Here is a 6,000-nt window from a genome sequence, read left to right on the forward strand (position 1 = left end):
ATTATCTTTATATACACAATTTTATTACAAAGGATTCAAATCACGACCAGACAAATGAAGAGATATGTGGAGTGAGATCTGGAAGAGTTTTGAACACAAAGCTTCTATGCCCTTTACTGTGGAATAGGGTGCATCACCCTCCCAGCAAATTAATATATTCACCAACCAGGAAGCTTTACCAAGCTGCCATGTCTAGAGTTTTTACTGGGATTTCATTATGGGGCCATGATTGGTGGAGTCATTGGCCACATGACTGAACCCAATCTCCAGCTCCTCCCCACTTCCTTGAGGTCAGGCTAGCTCAAAACCTCAACCCTCTAAACACATGGCTGGTTTTTCTGGAGACCAACCTCCATTCTGAATCATCTTGTTAGGACAAACTTTGGTGTCATCCCAAAGGATCATGAATAATCAAAACACTCCCATTACCTAGGAAAAGGAAATAAGGAAATAGTTGGTTTTTTTTGGTTTTTGTTTATTGGGTTTTGTTTGTTTGGTTTTTTTGGGTTTTTTTTTTTTTATGCTTTTTAAGTCAACATCCATGGCATATGGAAGCTCTCAGGCTAGGTGGTCTTGAATCAGAGCTGCAGCTGCAGGCCTACACCACAGCCACAGCAGCATGGGATCTGAGCCATGTCTGCTCCCTATACCCAGCTCATGGCAATGCCACATCCTTAACCCACTGAGAGAGGCCAGAGATTGAACACACATCCTCATGGATACTAGTCAGGTTCTTAACGTGCTGAGCCACAATGGGAACTCTGGCAAACATTTTATTATACACGACAAGCTTCATATTCTGTAGCACCATGTTATGGAAGAAGAAAAACAGAATCATGACATCTTGAAGACATGCTTTTGTTTAACATGCTTTTGTTTAATTGCACAGCTTTTGTTTAACAGCTATGCATAAGAGAATATTTAAACCAGTCCTGATAGGGAATGGTACTTTAAACAGACTGAAGGTTCAAACTCTAAATGTCTCATTTAAACCGAAATGCTGTTAACTGGCAAATTTAAAATGTTCTGCCACCCCACAGACTGTCAGCTCCTGAGGAGGATCAAAGCCCTTTGGAGGTTATGGAACAGAGTAACACAAAGCAAACTTATCAAAGAGATGATATAAATCTGAATAACAATTTGGCAATTTACAAATAGGAATATTTTGATTAGGTGATGCAGAATCATTGTACCAACTTGTACACCTGCAGAAAGCCAACCTTCAAGGCCAAGTTAACAAAAGCAAGGTCCTTGGTGATGATAGGATCAGAACAGCAGCAAAACTCGATACAGTCTCATTTTTTGACCCGTTTCCTTTCGCTCCAGGTGTACCATCACCCTTCTATTTTCTTTTTTTGTTTGTCTATTTGATCTTTTTGTCTTTTCTAGGGCCACACCTGCAGCATATGGAGGTTCCCAGGCTAGGAGTCCAATCAGAGCTGTAGCCGCTGGACTACCGCAGAGCCACAGCAATGCCAGATCTGAGCCGCATCTTCAACCTACACCACAGCTCATGGCAACACCGGATCATTAACCCACTGGGCGAGGCCAGGGATGGAACCCACGCCCTCATGGATACTAGTCTGGTTCATTAACCAATGGGCCATGACGGGAACTCCTCTTTTTTTAATTTTAATTTCTATTTTCATAATATAATGTTTCCCTTAGATGGACGAATAATATTTCTTCATTTGTAGCATTGCTCACATCATATTTATTTTCTTAAGGACACATCAAGATTATCTAGATTGATCTTTGTAGATAACAAGTTTCCCTCAGTATATATTTACCATCAAACCTGAGGATTTATCTTATGCTTGTGTCTGCTTTTAAATTGATTATGACTAACTTCTTCCAGAGCAGTAAATTTCTGAACTTACCCTAGGGTTTGGCCTGTGCATCTTTATACACAGAAAGAACTCAGTCCATGAGCACAAATTTTTTTTTGGTCTTTTTAAGGCTGTACCAGTGGCACATGGAGGTTCCAAGGCTAGGGGTCTAATCAGAGCTGTAGCCGCCAGCCTACACCACAGTCACAGCAACACCAGATCTGAGCCATTTCTGCGACCTACATCACAGCTTATGGCAATGCCGGATCCTTAACCCACTGAGCAAGGCCAGGGATCGAACCCACAACATCATGGTTCCTAGTGGGATTCGTTTCTGCTTTGCCACTATGGGAACTCCCCAATTATTTTTTTTAATTAATTAATTTATTTTTAAATTTTTTTTTTGTTTTTTTAGGGCTGAACCTGTGGCTTATAGAGGTTCCCAGGCTAGGGGTTTAATCGGAGCTGTAGCCACCAGCCTACAGCACAGCCAGATCTGAGCTGTGTCTGCAACCTACACCACAGCTCATGGAAATGCCGGATCCTTGACCCGCTGAGTGAGGCCCGGGATCGAACCCAAAACCTCATGGCTCCTAGTTGGATTTATTTCCACTGTGCCACAATGGGAACTCCATTTTTATTATTATAATTTTTTTGCATGAGCACAATTAAAAGTTGCCATTCAATCTAGCCAGTGCTTACTTATTGAGGCATGTGTGACTAATTCTAGGAATTTATTCCATGCTTAGTTGCCTCAATGGTATGTCCTAAAGCTTGAGCCCTTTAAAATGTTGTTTTCTTGACATTTGATTGTTCATTGATGCCTTTATGCAGCTTTCATCAGTCCAGTGTGAATAAAAAATGAGATTACTTTGGATGGGACCAGAGAGCTGGTAGACATTACAGAGAAGCTCAGAAATACAGTTCTACCTCTGCCTTGGGTAGACCTCAAATGTGTATGTTTTGAATGTCCAAAATTATTAAATGAAAAGACAGTTGTTCCAAAGACTCAAGCCCTTGTGACTGGACATGATATTTGGCTTCAGTGAATTAGCACTCAGTATCTGCCTTTTATGTTTGATGTTTCAGAAGCACTCTGAGGACTGCTGGCCTTTGGGTCTAAAAGATAAGAGTTGGACACATAGCTGACATCCCAGCTGTACACACACAATCCCATTTTATCTACTACCCACACCAAGTATTGTTTAGTCAAGATTTTGTCATAGAGCAGCAGAAGAAATATAAATCAATTGTTTTTTTCAGCTGCCCAGTGGAGCAGTTCAGCCTGCTGCATGAGGTAGCCGGGACAATCCATTTGTTTTCTTTCTTGGGAGTGGTCCTGAGTCCTCACTTGTCCCATGATAAACATGCCTCAGAGAACAATCACTGTGAGCCAGGTAGCATTACCAGAAATTGTGCCACAAACTAGCATGGGCCTTAGTGAGCCCTGTGCCAATGCCCCATGCATAGGATCCCCTACATGGTCAGCTGTGAGCTTCTCGAGGCTTGCAAACTCAACCTGTCCAAAACAACCATCGTGATCCAAACTCCTTCTCTTCGCTTCCTGTCCCAGTCCCTGGCACCACCATCCATCCAGAAATAGAGCTCTTTCTTGACTGGTTTCTCCCCTCACTCCCAGGACAACCATCCAACAAGTTCAGCCATTGGCCCTCCAACTTTTCTCAAATGTATCAACTTCTTTCCATCTCTGTCCAAGCAACACCCATCTCGCTCATGAAGAAATCTGATACCTTCCCAACTGGTCAGCCACCTCCACTGCTCCTCTACCCACTCTCCATCCTAGTCCATGGTAATTTTTTAAAACAAAGTTCTGTCACTGAGGAAAGCCCTTCAACAATCTCCCACTGATCCTAAGACAGGGATCAACATCTCTGTCTGTTCACTGTGGTCTGACCTCTGTCTTTGACTCTGGCCTCACCTGGGACCACACAACACCCCCTAAATCTTGACAAACCAGCCCTGCTGGTTTTCCTTTCACCCACACTCCCCCTTCACACAGCCTTTTTTTTTTTTTCTCTTTTTTTTTGTCTTTTGTCTTTTGTCTTTTGAGGCCCACACCCGTGGCATATGGAGGTTCCCAGGCAAGGGGTCAAGTCAGAGCTGTAGCTGCTGGCCTACAAAACAGCCACAGCAACATGGGATCTGAGCCGAGTCTGCAACCTACACCACAGCTCATGGCAATGCTGGATCCTTGACCTGACGATCGAGGCCAGGGATCAAACCCACAACCTCATGGTTCCTGGTCAGATTCGTTTCTGCTGCCCCATGACAGGAACTCCCCCACAGACATTTGTAACTGCCAGTCCCTCTACTTGCAGTGGGACTGTCCCAACACCATATCCCCCTGTTAAAATTTTTTTCTATTGAAATATAGTTGATTTACAACATTGTGCCAATTTCTGCTGGACAGCAAAATGACAACATTATATGTATATATACATCTTTTTTATATTATTATCCATCATGGTCTATCCCGGAAGATCAGATTGGATAGTGCTTCCTGTTCTATATAGTATGACCTTGTTGTTTGTCCTTTGTAAATAAAATATTTGGTGTCTATTAACCTCAAGCTCCCAGTCCATCCTACTCCCTTCCCCCTCTCTCTTGGCTATCTCAAGTCTGCTCTCTATGTCTGTGAGTCTGTTTCTGTTCCGTAGATAGATTATCTGTGCCGTCTTTTAGATTTCACATATAAATGATATCATATGGTATTTGTCTTTCTCATTCTGACTTACGTCACTTAGTATGATAATAATCTCTAGTTGCATCCATGTTGCCATACCTCTTTTTTTATTGTGTTCAAGCGTACGTAACAAAATTTACCATTTCAATGATTTTGAGTCTACAGTTCAGTAACATTAAACACTTTTGCATTACTGTGCAAAAATATGGAACACTTCACAAATTTGCATGTCATCCTTGCACAGGGGCCATGCAAATCCTCTCCGTATTGTTCTACTTTTAGTCTATGTGCTGCTGATGTGAGCACCTTTCCCCTTTGGGCTATAAAGTCAGACTCATCCTGTGGACCTCAGCTTAAAAGTCATTTATTCAGGGAAGCCTTCTGACACCAGGCCTATCAAAGTCACATATCCTCTTGGTTGCACAATACACAGTATGAGTTATATGCTTGTTTCATTGGTGTCTGCTCTCTCTCACTAGACTGTGAGCACCTTGAAGGCAGCACTCAAAGTCAAGAGGAGTATTAGGCACACAGTAGGAGCTCAGTGCATCCTAGTTAAATGGATGAACAAAGACATGTGATTCTACCTCCAGTGAAGACCATCTTTGACGTTATAGAAAACAATGTAGTTTGGCATTATCTTGAACTCTATTCCGGAGCAGGGTCTTGACTTTCCTTTGGAAAACTAAAATCAATCATGAAGGGTGTTTTTTCCCTTTTCTCAAATAGAAGAATTATTAATTCAGATGTTATCTCTAAAGAAAAAGAGGAAAACACCTGATGGTCTTTAAATAGTGGGTTTTCCTTTTACTCTATTAATCAAGGTTTCAAAACTGTTGAATCTAGACCGTAGACTGCTGAATCAGTTTGTAATTTTCAAACACTAATGTCAGGTAGAGCTTATTGTGCCTAAGCCTGCAAGAAACCCAATCTGATGCTACTCAACCACTTCTATAGAGAAGCCCCCACCACTCATAGGTCTAGAGATGGCTTCCCTGGAACCTGAAGTATGTCTGCATCCATCAAGTTTGAGGAAAATTTGTCACACCTGACTCCACAAAGCCCTGCTATGGACCAGACTGGATATTCTGAGATTTCATGAGGCCAAGGATGCCAACCCTAAGTTACAGCAAGAAGAGCTATGACATTCAGGTGACACTTCGCACTTTGTGAGTTATCCATAACACCAAGAGCTCTTAGGGATCAACATCAATACGAACAACAGCATCTTAATTTTACAGATGAGGGGAAACACTCAGAGGTCAAGCAACTGGACCAGCATCCCTCAGCCAGGAGGCAGGCCAGATTTTGCACCTGGTTTTTATGCCTAAACCTTTGCTTTTGTCACTCTAATTTGCTAAATATATCATTAACCACTGAATTTTTAGAGGTGACTTCTATTACAACAGCACTGGTTGTAAATGGTATAAATAAAAATCTGGTCACTTTGCACCATGAGTGAAGCCA

The sequence above is a fragment of the Sus scrofa genome, unplaced genomic scaffold (genome assembly GCF_000003025.6).
Source record: "Sus scrofa isolate TJ Tabasco breed Duroc unplaced genomic scaffold, Sscrofa11.1 Contig56, whole genome shotgun sequence".
Taxonomy (NCBI): domain Eukaryota; kingdom Metazoa; phylum Chordata; class Mammalia; order Artiodactyla; family Suidae; genus Sus; species Sus scrofa.